At 34.3% G+C, this 17,819-nt stretch overlaps 1 protein-coding gene across 1 annotated transcript in view; it reads left to right on the top strand.

Moving 5' to 3' along the window:
- The window catches only part of LOC113234739, a 41,717-nt gene that overhangs the window by 20,839 nt on the left and 3,059 nt on the right, over positions 1-17,819 (top strand). The window lies entirely within an intron of this gene.

Genomic DNA, 17,819 nt, shown 5'->3' with positions numbered 1-17,819 from the left:
TTAAGATCAGCTCAACGAGGTCCTGTCTTGGTGTTAACGTGCCAATTTACAATGCCGGCGGACCAATAAAGCAGAAATTGATTTATGTGACATCGCAATCTCGCCGGATTAGCGCATTATTGCAGCTGAGCCGACTTGCAATTAAAATGACTTGTTAATGCAGTAAGCTTTATTTAAGACCAGCTTCAATAAACTCTCAGCCTAGTTAAGAGAAGCTTGTTTATACATTATATTGTATCTTGTGACATATTATTTCCCAAACATGCTCTGAAATGTTTGCATTACTTTCAAAAAACGAACACAGAAAGTTTGTCATTTGTGACCGTGCGACTTTTGCCAGGCCAAGGCCTGCAAGGTAAGTGTGAAAATCCTTCACTGTTCTCTTCTCTAAACTTTTAAATCTACCTACTAATAATGCACTATGTAAACAGGAAAAAGAAAAACTCATACACAGCCTGCTCAGTGTTCATAACTGCGAGAATTAAAAATACCTATCTGTACCGCTTACTTAAAAAAAAAAGAAAATGGCGATAACATTTAAACTAAAGTATTTTGGTATTCTTTTGCTTTTTCGTCTTTTTTGTAATAGATACACATTCAAACACATCATCCGAAGTTTAGCAGACTTTTATTAATGTGCTTGGAAAAACAATAACATTTCCTTCTAGCAATTGTCCTAAAACGTCAAATATTACTTCTAATATTAATTTATATTTTTTTACTTTTTCTATTATACATCTTCCTCTCTTTAGTCTTTTATTATTTCCTCACATTGTTTGAGAAAAATTCTATACATAACTCGGCGAGAACGGGGATTGCTTGACTCGTGTTTAATACACGGTCTCGCTGGCGTTCGTCCTTGCAACTCATACTCGTCCAACAATCCCTTACTTCCCGGTCTCTGCAATAATGTACTATTATTATATTATTGTCTATTTTCCACTCTCGCCTCTCCCATGGTCTAAAAGATGAATTTAGATTAATTTTATTTTATTTTATTATTACTATCGCCATAATGATTAAATTGTATATCACAGAAAACTTACAAAACAAAGGCATTTGGTGTTCTTGACTGACCTACACTCCTTGAATATAACTACATTAACCAACAAAAGAAGACACAACATAATGTATCACCCAAAACAAGATAGTCTAATGGATATAAACGACGGTAACGATAACACTAATAATAGAAAAGGTCCTAAAGCCGAGCCTTGTGGAACGCTTGCTATCCACTTATAACATGGTTAAGAGTAAAATATGTACGTATAGCTGACATGTGCTAGTGATGTATGAGCTTCAAATGTAGTGACCTAAATAAAGATACAGGTGATTATATTCCTTTTTTGAACTGGTTCCTATGGAATGAAAGTGGTTTATTTTGTTTACAATGTAGTGAGGCAGACTTTGTTTTCCATATTCAAATTAATTCGTGTAACATTACAAGGTTGAACTAGCAAATGGCGCAAAATTATATTTTTAATGAATGAATGAAATATTCTTTACATTTCATCCGCTTCATTTCGCATTAAAAATTAAAATCACAAAACAAAACAGTAATGCAAGTATCACAGCGTAAGATAATGCCTTATTGCTAAGTAGCAATTTCTTCCAGGCAATCTTAGGATAGAAATTTAACAGTTGGTGTTGGGGGTGTAACCGAAGAAAATCTTGTAATGAAAGTGGTTATAAGTAAATACACTACTCATCAATAAAGTAAATATATAAACAATAACAAGAAAATACATACATTATTAGAATAAATAAACAAATAATAATAATATTATATTCGTATATGCATTATAAGAATACATAAATCCTTTTGTATGAAAATAAAATAAATAGCAATAATAATAAGATAAATATACAAAGAAGAGTATAACGCTATGCAAAAGAAAATAAAATTAAGGAATGGGGATAAAAACTTAGTAGTTAATATGATCCTTAACACGACGTTTGAAGGAGTCAAGAGAAGGGGATTTTAAGTTCGTTCACGCCCTAAGTTCTGTGTAACGTCCTCACATATCCACATTCTCGAGTTTCTGAGGTACTTATATGGGCATTTCTCGTGCTCTTATCACTCCATTTTTTTTATAAACCAAGTGGTGGGACGAACAAGTCGTACACCTGGTGGAAAGCGACACGCCTGTCCATAACAGTTGCAATGCAACTTAGAGCTCTAGATCACAACGATCTGAGAGACATTGCCACTGCGCCCATCACCGTGACAAGTCCCATGTGCCTCTAATTTCACCAGCACCCTTAACCTAAAACCGAAAAGCGGTAACGCGCACTACTGCTTGGCGGCAGAAATAGTTAAGGTGTCAAAAACTAAAAAACTCTACTGCTACTAAATAGAAATCTTTTCATCTTTTCCAATGAATAGAAATCATCTTTCTGCGTTTTGATCAAATTCTAAAACCTTATTAAACCTATAAGCACTAAGAAATACCTACATGCACCTACCGCCTCTCTCCGCTTTGACTATCATAATATTAGCCTTCACAAGGATCTCAACGGATTAACTCTTCCGTATCGTACTGCGCATGCGTGTAATCAACTTGACTCTATGTTTGACGTCCAATTCTTCACGGACTCTTGGACTTGTGAGACCGGCATTTAATTTGCTAGGGTTTATAAATTCCCAGATTATTTGACGGACCACCATTCTACCGTCCACTAACTATAACGCGGCTGAGTGACAAGTGGTCAAATACCCATTTTAAAAACTATAAAACAGAGCTCAAAATTGTTTATTAATAACAATTAAAATTAGTTAACGTTTCCAAAATATCGGAACTTACCCCAACAAAACAAAATATCATTAAACAATTTTAATATTCTAAAATTTGTTTTGTCACATAGCCGTGTTTTAGTTAGTGGTCGGTAGCATGACATCATAGTCTGTCTTTTTTGAAGATGGAGTAAAATGACATTTGCAGGGTTGCCAGTTTTCATAAAATTTTAAATAGTCTTATAGTTATTGTCGACACTTTTATAGATAAATTGTGAAATAATGTGAAATTTTGCCAAAAATGTCTATATTGTGAACGTTGACGTTCTAATGATTACTATTCTTGTCTGTTATTATTCTTGTGTTGATAGGTTACCTACTAGCATCAAAATCAATTTTTATACATGTACATTTTTTATTTAAAATGAAAAACTTTAAAATACGTGTTCTTTTTGTATTTTTCATAGACATTAGTTTTAAATGCAGTGTATGTATGAACTTACAAAAATTGACAATGTAAATGAACCTATGCTCATTAGCTAAACAAATAATGGGCCCATGATTATTCAAATGAAACAAGTATGGCTATTTATCATATAGGCGTGCCGCAACATTGTCGATAATCGATAGAATATTTATCGACTGCAATCACTAGCTGCTTGCAATCGGGCAACACTTTTTGTGCAATGAACTGTCATTGCACAAAAAGTGCAATGACAGTTTAAAAAAAGACATACTGTAGTAGAGATACGTATATAACACGATATCATTGAATTTTAAATTATATTTCCTAAATGATTAAGACTTTAATAAAATGTAATTTAGTGTGTTTATACCTTCGGAAATTAACTTAGAAGAAACAAAAATACCTATTGATACTTAATTATACTTAGTCACTTAAGTATAAGGACATCATTACATCGTTAGGAAGAAAAAACATTGCTTAGTGCAATAGTACCTGGAGCTACAGAAACGAGCATTGTATGATAATGTAAGAAAATCTGCATTGTCATATCATTTATTGCCAAATCCACGATGACGACGATAAAAAATTAAGGTCCCATAACGCCCACTGCAACGATTGACGAAACCATCGAATAATCGAGTTAAACCATCATTATGTCGATTAAATCGAATAATCAAGTTTGCATGCGCGTGGGCACGCGTGTCGATAATCGATAACTTTCTTCTGGGCCTGTTCGTAATTCAACGGCTTCTATAAAAAGGTCTGTGAAACTATGTTAAAGATATATGCAGAGTAATAGTACATTTCTAAGCAAGTGAAATCATTATAATGCGTTTATTTATTTCATCATTTATTGCTCAGGAAAACACAAATCACTTTTAGCAAAAAGGAAAGCACAAACAAAGGTACTGCTTATTTTTAATATAAATTTCTTCCTGCAGACCTACATACAGGACGGGCCCAACAAACAAAAATTATGTAGTAAAAAACAATATCAATAACATTAAATTATTAAAAACAATATATAAATACTTAGCTAAATATACATTTCATAATATAATATATAAAATAGATGCAACAATAGATAAAATAGTGCTCCTCAAGGTAGTTTTTCACCAGCGAGGCGAAACGAGGATTGAAATTTGTCATACGAAATTCTCTCCTAGCCCAATGGAAACAGGATTTCTCAGTCTCGCGATGGCTATTAACATCAATTGCGAGATTGTGGGGTACGTACGACTTGAGATTTTAAAAATATGGTTTCATCTGATTCTTCTTCCGTTAACATATTTAATAATAATAATTTAAGGGACATGTTACTTCAGCCGCGTATTTATCGCTAGATGAACTAAACAGCACTGAATCTTCACTATCGACAATCACAGCGCGAGTTTTTGGTGGAAATAGGCCGGCGAGATTTCAATTCTCGTCTCTCTTCGTTTCGTCTCGCCTCGCCGGTGGAAAACCACCTTTAACTCATTTTGAAAATAACTATTTAAAGCAAAAATTGATTTTTTAATAATTTTCTAGGTGAATATTGTTTTGATCTGCGTTTTTGAATAGTAATGTTAATAAGTGGTAATGTCGTTACCTTGTTTTTATATGTCACTTGTCACGGATCTTGTTGCAGTAGTCGTGGAGTAAGGCTTAATGTTTTCATTGTTAGACGAAGGAAATATAAATCAAAATGCTTAGGACATTCAACAATACAGTCTACTATAAAACTTTATGTTGATTCAGAAAGTGGTACACGTAGAATGCTGTGTTTAGCCTTTGACTGAGAATATATTTTATTGTATAGCCTTAAAAATTTCAAGATATTTAATAAATCTGTATAAAACACAATATAATGTTCATTTGTGCCAAATATACAAAATATAATTATTTATTTCATATTATTAACGTCACAAATTTAATGCCTAGAGATAAATTACGATGCTCGCTAATATAAAGTATAATACTTTTTTCATGACACTTGCTCGTAAATGGTATGATTGGTTAGTTGCTAACTTAACTATAATGCCCCAAATAAAGCCCACGGGACTTTTTTCTTTCTATTACAGTCTTATTACAACCATGGCCGGTAAGCTTCTTTTTAATTTTTTGCACGACATACTTGCATATATAGGTCAGGTTCAAGACAAGCAAGGAGGTTACTTAAGTTCAAAATTAAAACATTCGCTTAAAATGTTATCTAAACAGAAATTTAATTGCAATTCAGCCACATACTACTTAAATACTTATTATTAGGAATTTCTTACAGTTGATTTTCATTATTTTCTGTATAAAAATTTTGAAAATTTGTTTTTAAAATTCATCATGGCTGTATGCGTGTTTGCTTTTTACAAAATTTTAGTTCGAGTGTGTTATCTTTGGAAAAAAAAAATACCCGCCAAATCCATAATTGCTAAATTGTGAACCATATTTATATTGCATTTATTTCCTCGCAAATGTGCTTATAAACATTGTATGTATCACGGACGGTACAAAAATAGAAAACTCGAGATAACTCGAGTTTAATAATAAAGCCCTCATCTATTGACTTCGGGCTTCTAATGGTCACTGTTTGGTAATTTATTTTATATCTATTTTATTTATTCCTTAATACACACTGACCAAATGGCGGGAGGAATATGTTGTACACCTGGTAGTAAGCGACACGCCGGTCCATAACAGTTGCAGTGCCATTCAGAGCTTAAAATCACAAAGATATGTGGGGCACAGCCAGTACACCTTATTATATATATCTATTATTCTCTTATATCTATTATTATCTTATTATATTTATATATCTATTATTTATTTATTATGAATCTAAGGAATTTTAGGCGGATATAAAACATTACTTAGTAGCAGTAGAGCTCCTTGTGAAAGAGTTCGTCCAGGAAAGTACTGCCACCTTACCTATTTCTGCCGCCGAGCAGTAATGTCAGCTTTACTGTGTTTCGGTCTTGAAGGGCAAGGGTGCTGGTGAAATTACAGGCACATGGGACTTGTCAACTTATGTCTCAGGGTGACAAACGCAGTGACAGTGGCAAAGCCCTTCAGATCTTTGCGATCTAAAGCTCTGAGTGGCACTGCGACTGTTATGGACAGGCGTGTAGTTTACCATCAGGCGCACGACTTGTTTGTCCCGTCACTTAATATTATTAAAAAAAAAACATTTCGTCGTTTGTAATACTTTTCAGAATTGCAGGAAGGTGTTCGTAAAATCGCAGTATATAAACCTGTAACAGTCGAAGTACCTACTTTTATCGTATCGTCACTTGAGAGAAAGATCATCAAGAAACACTTGCACTTAACAGAGACAAAATAATGCACTTTAGGCTCGATAAAAGATTTGAGTAGCTTTTAATAACGTCTTTTCTTTGTGCCTTACATTCTAATCAAAATAGCACCCTTAAAGTGGCTGCTCACATCACATTGACTTATTTTACAATCATCGATTGGCACTCATCTTTAATGGAGCATGCGAAAATAACGCAAACATTTTGGCATAGAAGCTAGCATAAAAGCGGGTTTTCATTTTGAGACATGTGGGGTTCTTATATATCAATATGTTTGGAATTAGCGTCCAATTATTACTATCGACGCTTGAAAGGCAAAATGGGATAAGCGACACTTTTGGGTCATATAACTCAATATGACCAAATGTGTCGTATTATGTCTAATAATTTTTTAGATTTTTTTTTTAGAAAATACTCCACATGTTTGTTATATTATTGATACAATTATCAAACAAATACAAAGTAAAATTCCTTCAATCCGAGTCCGGTCGAACCAGCGTTTGCTGTCTCACCGTGGCTATCGCTTTTACCAACCCAGCTACGGATTGATTCAGCAGACCTTACGAGTTCCTCTATGGCTCAATTTACACTGGCGCTGAGTCGAAGCGTCGCGACGCGTCATGTTTTTCGCCTATTATATAATATTTATTTTTTGTTATATTAGATTCATCTCTATTTTCCCAATATTAAGGTACAAATTTGTGTTATGCAAATATGGAGTCAAGCGTTGACGTACGTTACTTGAGTGCAGTGAGGCGTCAAACGTCGACCACACTGTGATCCGGACGCACTAATGCGAGGGTCGTCGCGCGTCGCCAGGCTTTGTAGTTGAAAAACAGGACGCGACGAGACGCTTCGACTCTGCACCAGTATGAGTTGACCCTATGAGACCGGTGCAGATTTGGGTTTTAACTTGGCTTTATTTGATTGTTAGGGATCTCTAATATCATCCGAATGAATAGAATAAAAAAAATAAAAAGTTTTGAAAAGTTTCTTTTCTCAAACATGCTCGGAAATGTTTGCATTACTTTCAAAAAACGAACTCGGAAAGTTTGTCATTTATGGTCCGTGCGACTTATTCCCAGCCAATGCCAGCAAAGTAAGTATGAAAATCCGTTACTGTCCACTTCTCTAAACGTTTAAATCTATATACTAAAAATGAACTACGTAAACAGGCAAAAGAAAAATTCATACAGCCAACTGCCCAGTGTTCGAGATTCCGTCAATAGAAAATACCTTCCTGTACTGCTTACTTTTAACAAAATAGAAATGGCCGTAAAATAAACTAAAGTGCTTTGGTATTATTTTCTGCTTTTTCATGTTTTTTGTATTTTCGTCAAAAAAATAGTTTTAGTGAGGAGAGCGCAAACGGAAATATAGTAATTGATTGTGCTCCGCATAATTTAAAACAAGAGGTAATATTAGCCATGAAAATCTTGTTGCTGGTCATGAGCAAAGTAAACTTTAATGCAACAGAGGATCTCGTGAATCACATCAAGATAAGTTCAGCAGACTACATACTACCTACAGACTATTAATATGTGCCTAGAAAAATAACAACATATTCTTTTAGCAAATTGTCCTGACACGTTAAATTTTACTTTTAATGTTTTTTTACTTATTATACATCTACTTATTTTTTATCTTTTAGTATTTCCTCACATTGTTTGAGAAAAGCACTATACAAGCCTCGGCGGGAACTGGGATTAGAATAAAACCGCGCAAGACCTAAAATGTATAATTGTCAGGACACCAAAACAAAAGTCATTTAAGTAATTAAAATAATCGATGTAAATATTAATAACACACAGTCACGTTTATGTTCATGTGTTATAAACTAATAAATAAAATTCCTTCACTGCATAGAATGGTTTTTCAATAAAATAATCTGCCTTTAAATTCTGCGAAATTGTCACTCTGCCTTAATTTTAATGGCAATTTATTATAGATCTTTGGTGCCATTGCGAATTATACTCTGAGATAATGAGGTTTTACAATTCTTTGGCATAGTTGGTTAGAAAGTTTTACGTCACCAAAAAGCTCATAGTAAACAAATTAAATATCGCAAATAAATCCCGAAAACCACAGAGGTGCAAGCCTAAATTAGAATCTACGACACTCTGCTCGAGAGGCAGTAGGTTTAACCTGCTACCTATTAGGCTACCACGGCTACAATATGACATAATTGGAAGTCTCCTCTTTTTTAGAATATTTTTTCGAATATCTTTAAAAAAAATCCCATTAAACCACGTGAAAAATATGTACCTGCTTGTGCTTACTTTGTAAATCGATTATCACCAACTGTCTGAGTAATCAATGACTTACAGAAAACAATAACATTCAGTAACATTTACAAACATTATCTAAATCAATTTGAATGTATTAACACCGTTCAATTACCACTTAACCCTTAAACAATACAATTCATCGATCAATGTAATCTATCGTCACGAATCGATTACCATATCGATTAGTCAGACAATCGATTTTGCTGGCTGGAGACAAATTACAGTTTAAGCCCAGATTTACTTTTATTTTATATGTACACTTTCAACAACCTTTTATTCGGTTACTGAAATTCTTACAGTTTTATTTTAAACCCTACGTCGTTTAAAATCTTTAAAATGTGCGATTTAAGGTATTTTTCTCCTCACTCGCTCGGAAAGGTTTTGTTTCTCGTTGAAAATCTGCGCGCAAAAGCGTTTTTGAAATTAAAACTTGACGGTGGACTGTGTTGCACCTAACTTTTTCTTTCGATGAAAAAAATATAATGCCACGTTCAACTACGCGATTTGTTGTAAATTACTTATTTATGTAATGCAAAAACCCTTGGTGTATTTTATTCTTATTATTGTTGACATTAAATTGACAACGATAACTAATTTTGTTTATTAAAACTTATTTGTTATAGTTCAACTGTTTTTCTTTCGTCTACCATTTTCCTCGGTATAGTGAGGTGAAAAGTTGAGTGTTTCGCTCGGCAGCAAAATTGTTTTGTCGTTTGTCAGCGTCTCGTGCCCTGAAACCTTCGGTGCGGTCAGGATTCTATTTTTGAACCTCTTCTATAATACAAGATCTCGCGTCAACAACTTTGGAGTCTTGCATAACGAATAACTATTCAGTTGTATAACAAGAGAGAAATAATTTATGAAAGATATAATTTTCTTTAATTATACAAATAGCTATTATTACCATAAAAATTAGTATTGTATAGTACCAAATTCAACACCTATTTCGTATAAGATTTTATTAACTTATTAATGTGATGCCGCCAGTGACCAACAAGCACAAGTGTCCCACATCTTTTTTAAAATTAATTTCTAATAAGATTTAGGACAAAATTTTCTATCGTAGTAACATGTTTCTTATTGGTAAGTGTCAATTACTGGGTGTTCATCATTAGTGTGTGTCGATGACATGGTTTTTTGGTGTTCGTTACTGGAGATTTAAAGAAATTTTAGTTTAAGTTATTTTTGTAACAATCATAATAGCTTTTATAATAAACTTACTACAACACAATGATTTTTGAGCATTATATCTGTCAAGTAAACTAATCACTATTAATACATGTTTAAAAATTATTTTAAATTTAAAAACACACTTCCCTTATACATGTTTAAAAATTATTTTAAATTTAAAAAAACACTACCCTTAAAATGTCGATCATTACCATCATCCTAATAGATTCAGTAGCAGTAGAACTGCTTGTGAATGAGTTCGTCCAGGGAAGTACTGCCTTACCTATTTCTGTCGCTAAGTAATGTGAGTATTATTTATTGCTTTCTGGTTTTAAATGGTAAAGAGCTGGTAAAATTATAGGCACGTGGGACTTGTCAACATAACTTATGTCTCAGGTCTTTGCGATTTAAAGCTCTGCAACACGACTTGTTCATCTCATCACTTGACGTCATAAAAAAAATTAGAAGCGTGGATTACATTAAAATGCTAGAAACGAACTTATTTAACCATGGGGCTCGTAAAAGACCCGAAACATTGGTTTCTTTGAAAAAACAAATATACGCAATTTAGATCGGAAATATTACTTTAACTTCCAAAGTGTAATAATCGCGAAAACCTCGAAAGAACTCTACTACATGAATGCGTCAAGCAATTGTTTAATATACCTACGATTCCGAAAACATAATTTTAAAACACAATGCTTCCATCGAGTGTTTTACGATAAGCTTACAATATACCTAATTCTCAAGGTTTTTCAATACCTTACTGACATCATACCAACACAAAATACCTTATCTCATAAAATGTCCCTGTTAAACACCATTAAACAAAAAATGAATCAGAGCTATCAATGACATCATACGTTTGCCAAATGCTACGCAAGTTAAAAAATTTCATCACAAGTGTAAAATTATGATCTTACGCGTTCAAAACAAATAATCAAGCACTACCTACATTATACAAGGGCATACATTCTTTAACACACAAGTAGACATGGGGAATAGCGTTACATTTCTATCGCCGTGACTGTCGTTCCGGTTCCAAAAAAATCACAGTGATAAATCATCGTGATTTTGTCACGACTGTTAGGTCCGTGACCTTGTCACGCCTATAACTTACATCACGATATACGGTTTTAGCCAGCGGCTTCTTTCTAATACTTATAGCCGTTTTTTATAGAATGATTTAAGTTTTTACTCCCTTTGTAATAAGTTTCAATTCCATTCAAAAAGTTGATTTTCTATTTAATGTAATTTTGTTTGTTAGTTATTTAATGCGAATCTTTGCATTGTTAAAAATAGCAATAAAGTGTAATGTAATTATATTTCTAGTAGAATGCACAAAGTAGATTATACATAAATATAAAATACCAATTCTTCCTATAATAAAACAAGTATACAAAAATATTTTACTTTGTTGATAAATAGGTTTATAATAACTGCTGCAGATTTTTTTCATCCGCCTTTTCTAGTAGTAATAAGCACCCGTAGGTGCGCCCTTGTAAGTGAGCAAAGAAAGTCATCCTATTTCATTCACTCCCATCGCCGAAACGGCCCGATTTGAAAAGAACTACAACGAGTGGCGCGCTCAGTCACCACGGAACGGAGATCGCGCATTATATCAAATACGTATGTCGTGATGTGAGCGACGGGGATAGCTATTGGAACGGAGGAACACCTATGTGACTTTGGAACGTCGTTCCTTCAGAACGAGTCACGGTGATACTGTTTGACGGCGGATCATCGTGATTTTTTCATCGTGACGTTATTTATCACCCACCTATACACACAAGCAATTTGACTCCCGGATAAGAAAACAACTTGTTACCTATGTTGTGTCTTTTTTATGTCGTGTCTTCTTTATGTCGTGTCTTTTTTATGATACCATACGATGACTGCCGTCCGCTAACCAAAACGCGGCTAAACGACAAAATATTTCTTTGAGATATCATAAAAAACCATAACCCAGTTTTAGAATATTGAAATTGTTTGATGTTATTTCAGCTATGCATCGTTAAGGTAAGTTCCAATAAGTCGAACACGTTAACTAATTTTAACTGTTTTTAAAAGAGAAATTTATGCTCTATTTTTTGTCATTTAAAATGGTTATTTGACCATTTGTCACTTAGCCGCGTTTTCGTTAGTAGACGGCAGATGGGATGTCTGGTGGTAAGCGACACTCCTGTCCATAACAGTTGCAGTGCCACTCAGGGTCATCGGTAAACCGGTAAATCGCTTTGATCTGATTGGCACTGTCACTGTCACTGGTACTGTCACTGCGCCCGTCACCCTGATACATCAGTCCCATATCTTTCTACATAAGTTTTGTTTATAGTGACCATCCCTATCAACCTCTTGGTTATACGGGAAGGGCACTCTATCCCATAGGAGCATGCCCGAATAAGTCAGGTGTCAGGTCCTAACTAACCTAAGGTGAGTAATTGCATAATATACCTTCGATATTGGCCACAGTGAACCTTATACTTTTTTGTACATATCAGCTTCTATATAACCTGTATTTTTACAAACAAATAAATAATTATTATTACTGCTTGGCGGCAGAAATAGGTAAGGTGGCAATACTGCCCTGGACCAACTCTATTACCTCTTTTTACTCTCATAACTAAAATAAGTTGTAATTGTGTCCCTATGATAGCATATATTACTATTACTTTAATTTTTAAGTTGCGTACGTTTGTGAGTCTTTAGTAGCTTTATATTTATGGTAGCAGTAGAGCTCCTTGTGAAAGAGTTCGTCCAGGGAAGTACTATACTAAGATGCTCTATGAGTTATGCGTGTTTTTCTGATCTGAAATCCATTCCCATTACCTTTCGTATTTTTTAGTTAGTTGCAATGAGACTGTTTAATCAGGATAAGGACGGCTGTTGATAAATTTTACCTAGGAGACCCTAATATACGAAAATAGCGCGATAGTACAATATAAGTGTCATTAAGTTTCCATTGCTACATTCTAAGTGTTGAGTAACGGTAGAGGTACATGTGAAAGAGTTCGTCCAGGGAAGTACTGCCACCTTATCTATTTCCGCCGCCAAGCAGTAATATCAGCACTACTGTATTCCGGTTTTGAAGGGTAAGGGTACTGGTGAAATTACAGGCATAGGGGACTTGTCAACTTATGTCTCAGGGTGACGGGCGCTGTCGCAGTGCCCCTCAGATGTTTGCTATTTAAAGCCCTATGTGGCCACTGCAACTGTTATAGACAGTGTAGCTTGCCATCAGGTGCACGACTTTTTCCTCTCGTCACTTGATTTAATAAAAAAACGTCTCGAAAGCGGTAGAGGAAAACATCGTGATGAAACCTGCTTGTTGAAAAAGGTTGACAACCCCTGCAAAATGTATGAAGCATGGCGGACTATCGCCTAAACCATCTCCTTCCTTTTTAGTAGCAGGACGCATATAATACTTTGATTACGATGTTGATGGTAAAATAGAACAAGTCGCAATTTTATTTATTATTATTAAAAAATTAATGCGCATTTGACCTCCATCGCACCTGATAGAAAGTGACGATGAGGTCGACGATGGAGCATGCACACCTAAACAATACCCATTCACTCTCACCTTGAAAAGGCCCATGTTATACCGTTCAGGGAATAAGTTTGCAAGCAGGGAATTTCAGTCCATAGCCGTTCGCCATACTAGGCTGCTTTTCCACCAGAGATGTGCGACGTACCGAAGCAGTGTGCGAGGAAAGAATCCACCAATAGAATTACTACATCTTCCTAGCCTCGCTTAGCGCAGCTCCGGTCGAAAAGGGTTAGCGGAGCTAAGTATTTGTACATACAAAATAGCGAGAAATGTGTGCGAGAGATGTGTGCAAAACGGTGTAGGAAACTAGAGCTACTGAAAGTATGATACTGACTGACACTGAGATATTGCCACCGCTGATCCCACCACACCGTACCCCGCCCGCGCATAGCTAAAAAGAGTTCGCAACGTCGCGAGTTCGTTTGGTGGAAAACATTACACCGTTTCACAGCGCCGCTACACATTTTCGCACCGCACATATCTGGTGGAAGGCAGCCTTAAAGTGGAAGCGGAACGCTTCATACGAATGCTTGGAGTATACACCTATCCACAAAAAAATAACTTACACATACATATAAAGTGAACACAATTTATAGATAATGATGATAGTGTAAAAAATTAACAAATTACTTAACGAAAACAAATAAAACTTTAGTACCCATAAAATATTCAGCAATTACCACCCTGACATTCGTATTATAATTTTATTTCCTAGTTATGTGATAGATAAGCTGAATTATGTCGGTAGTTAATGCTGCTTGATTTATCTTCTACGTGTCACTGGGGTTACGAGTGTGGTTTGGTGTATTATCTGCTATTATAAAAGCAGTCTATTTTCAATTTTGAACCCTAACATCTAAGCAAGACCATGTGTCTACGGTTGTATTTAGTGGCGTTTTTATAAAAGATGGGATTTTAATAGCGTGTTTAGAGTCTATTAACCCGAACCTGTGTGCAGTTCATTTTGATAGTTTCTGTTATCGTTTTTCGGAGACTCGTGTGAACGTTGTTAGAAGTAACGTTTGCATAATTTTAGGAGGCTTACGTGTGATTTTTCACTCTTTTTGACATTTGTTAATAGAAATTGAATGTCTTTTTTCTTGGTTGCCTCTTACAGTTAAGCTATTTAAAAACGTAATTCTACACTCAGACGTAATCATTATGATATTAATGTGTTACAATATAATACAAAAGCGTTTAAATATGCAGTAAAAAGCACGTAGACATTTTTATAAATACATTACGATTAAAACCATTCAAACACAAATTCAAAGCAATTTACATGCAGCACATACCTCGTTACAAAAATCTATCTAATTTGTTGAAATTTACTATTAATATTAGTTTTCATATACCCCATATACTCTTCTTCGTAGCCTTTCTAAATATACTTTGATTTATTACACCAAAACATATTTCCACTTACAGTTACACTTATATATTCAAATCCGCACATGCACTTACATATTGAATTTTTTTTTTTTTTTTTTTATTGTGACTCGGCAAAATGACTGCACCGCGCCTGATGGAAAGTGCGAATACAGTCCAGAGATGAGAGTAACGGATGGAAAACACAAATATCTTCACTCCGTCACTATCATTTTGCCGGTCTGGCCAAATGCTTCTTCACACTACGTTTGAATAGGTTACTTTAGATGCACTATTCACATTTTATAACATTAATAATTTAAATGAACAATTTCCCTCCTAGTCGTTTATTAGATCTTTAATTATAAATGAAATTCCTGTTGTATTCAATCTGTATTTGTGTCATACTAGTGAACACAGTTTATCTAAAACATAAAATAAATTGGAAAGCACTTTCATATCTAATTTTACAAATAGTACGACCAAATAAGTAATTGAAATAAATATTTGTAACAAATAAATAATGAAAATAACAGTGTGCGTTATTTGCTATTATGGCATCCGACGTCAACTCAGCTTGTTGTCTTCCCACTGAAAGCACAGATTACTTAATAGTTGCTTGGTGAAAGAGCTACAATACTGATTTATGGTAAGAATAAAGTAACTTAATTTTTGTCGCGCCATTCAGCTATCTGAACTACCTACCAGTCCGGTGGTTTTTATGACTGGTATCTAGAATATAAATAGATTTTTAAAATTATTAATACAAAGATCGAACACTAAGAAACAATTCCTTCAATCCGGCTGGATTCGAACCAACGTCTTCCTGCAAACCGTGCCAGACGCTATACCAACTAAGTCACGGAACTAACTAGTGGACCTTACGAATGTTTCTGTGCTTGTTGCAGATGTTTGTTTTTAGTTTTTAACGTCTTGAAATTTTTATTTTTATTATTCATTTTTAAATTATATTAGGCTTTCTTTTAAAAATAATGTTCTTTTTAACAAACATTTCTTAATTTTAATTTATTGCACTTTTAATTGCGACGCCCTAACATCTTGGTACTATTTAAGTTTTAAGATAGACACACGGAAAGATTAAACACTTTTGATTAGTTCACTGAACCTCGATTTGTCTTCGTTTAACAAGATGAGTTAGTGATTTTTTTTTTCTTTTTTTTTTAAACATACTTCGTACCCTTAGTATAAGAAAGCTACATGAGATTGTAAGTAGCGCTTGTGTGAGCGTTTAATTTAAAGACGCCCTTAGGCCACAAATTCGCAACGGTGTAGTGCTTTCAGCGTTGGATCTATCCAACACAAGACTATTGTTAAGTGATTTTCCGAAAAAAATTTGAAAAATACAGTTTGGAAGGATCATATATTATAGTTCTATGTTTAGAAATTTAACCGACTTCAAAAAAAGGAGGAGGTTCCAATTCGATTTGATTCTCATGATTCTTTTTTTGTTGGAAAGAGGGTACCTCCATAGTGGTTCCGTTTAAATTTGAAGAAAATCATAAGGGTGGCTGTTCACGCATGAAGATTCATTTTTATAAAAAGCGCCTAAATTTGATTATAAGGAGCAATTATTTTAATGGTTGATTTTGTTATTCTCCAATTCAAGGCGTTTTTCTCTCTCAATACACCTTGAGTAGTAAGAACCGATTTTTATTATCGCCTGTGTCAAGTCCCGTATAGTGGCGAACTAGGGGATGAAGCCGGGTTTGCGCACTTTCCGGTAACCGATTTCAATAAAACTTGGTAATTATATGTAATTCCACGTACTTTTGAGGTCGGTTTTTTTAGTACTCTGTACTGAGATCATTCAGAATTCTAGTTTTGAATTATATTCAATAAACTTAGAGAAGTAAGTAATATAACTGGATAAATAAGGGATCGCATATTTACAAAGAGATTTTTTTGTAAGCCGACTGTATCAAAACGTCCAACTTCCTTTTCAACACTGTTAGTAATCACCATTTTCTAAATCGTATCACTTTGGATTAATTGAACCTCATTCGTGTTCTCAGACAAACCGCTTCAGAATTTATGCATCATAATCCAACATTCAAATGCGTCTGCAATGGTACGACGTTTTGGAAATTTATAAACTGGCTTGGTAAATAAAAAATATGTCGTGAATATGAGAATTCATTTCAAGAGAAGCTACCCTTTGCTACTAATTCTGTTGTTTCAATTGGAATACGTTTCACGATACTATAGTAACTGAACATGTGAAAACAATACATACAGTTTTTTTTAGCCTAAGATGTTTTATATCTAGTACGTTGGAATTTTCCATCAAAACTTGGTTAAATCGTCGATAACTAGTCTCTAAGAAACATTATTTCTAATTTACGACTTTTCAACTGGGTATCTCGGCTAATCCCATAAGCTCAACAATTTTATGAAGATCCCCGACTCCTGTAACTACAAATCCATTTAAAAAAACGAAGAAAGAAATGTGGAAGACCAACTCAGGCTGATCATAAAACATGTTAGTTCAACTGCATACAAATGTTATTTCTGCGTCTAGATCGAATCGTAAAAGCGATGTAAAAAGATTATTGTTTTAATAACAAAATATGTTGGGCAGTAAAAATATACCCATAATATTAGCATAGCGTTGATACAGCGATGGTTTGATGGAACATAAAAAATAAATTCTACAAAACACTTCGTCCAAAAAATAATCCAGCTAGGATTACGCATAACTGTAAGCCTTAACGGTGGTAAATTTGGGGCGTTTAATCCTCCACTACTTTAGTCCGATTACTAATATTCCATTTCTAAGGGTGGCAAATTAGGAGATAAATCCGATTTATTGGATTTCACCTACTTTCTCTTTCAATAAAACTTGGCAAATAGATGTAATACCACAAACTTTTGAGATCAGCTTTTTATCATAGAAGGGTGGCAAATTAGGAGATAAATCCGATTTATTGGATTTCAC

The sequence above is a fragment of the Hyposmocoma kahamanoa genome, unplaced genomic scaffold (genome assembly GCF_003589595.1).
Source record: "Hyposmocoma kahamanoa isolate Upper Pololo Valley unplaced genomic scaffold, ASM358959v1 86, whole genome shotgun sequence".
NCBI lineage: Eukaryota > Metazoa > Arthropoda > Insecta > Lepidoptera > Cosmopterigidae > Hyposmocoma > Hyposmocoma kahamanoa.
Note: the sequence above shows the minus strand (reverse complement) of the source record. Positions and strands in the feature narration are given on the sequence as shown.